Genomic DNA, 696 nt, shown 5'->3' on the forward strand with positions numbered 1-696 from the left:
AGTGGGATATAATGGTGAAATAATGATTTTTGGTTAATTTGTGGTAAAGTGTCAATGTGTGAGTTGAGGAGGCTTGATGTTGAAATTGATGTATTTTGATTGATTTCAAGAAAGATGGGTGAAAATGGCATGTTTTGATTGATTTAGAAAAGAGTTGGAGATGGCTTGTTTTGAAAATGGCACATTGTGGTTTTTATGAAAAATATGGTTTTTGGGCATACTTTGGTGGGACATAACTTGGACTACGGATCTCTGTTTTGTGCCAAATCTTTTCAGAAATGAAATTGGATCCGGGATGTCCACGCCGTTCGAAGAACGGGTGAAAAACGATTTAAAATGAGAAAGTTATGTCCGTTGGAAGATTGGGGTGAAAATCTGTGAATTCTGCAGCTTTTAACTTAGAAAAATTTTAGCAGAATCACCCCTTGCGCGTAGGCGCACCTGGCGCGTGCGCGCCGATCTTCCGAAAAGTGCCATCCACGCGTACGCGTGATGTGCGCGGGCGCGCCGATTGTGCTGCACCCAATGCCCAGCCATTTTCCAGAGAGTTATGCCAGAACTGTGCCAGTGTTGTGCCTGAGGCACGAGAACACCCACGCGTACGCGTGGTTGACGCGTACGCGTCGATTGGCAAATTTTTAATCCACGCGTTAGCGTGCATGACGCTTGCGCGTCGATGAAGTTTTTGAGGCCATC

The sequence above is a fragment of the Arachis duranensis genome, chromosome 2, assembly GCF_000817695.3.
Source record: "Arachis duranensis cultivar V14167 chromosome 2, aradu.V14167.gnm2.J7QH, whole genome shotgun sequence".
Taxonomy (NCBI): Eukaryota; Viridiplantae; Streptophyta; class Magnoliopsida; order Fabales; family Fabaceae; genus Arachis; species Arachis duranensis.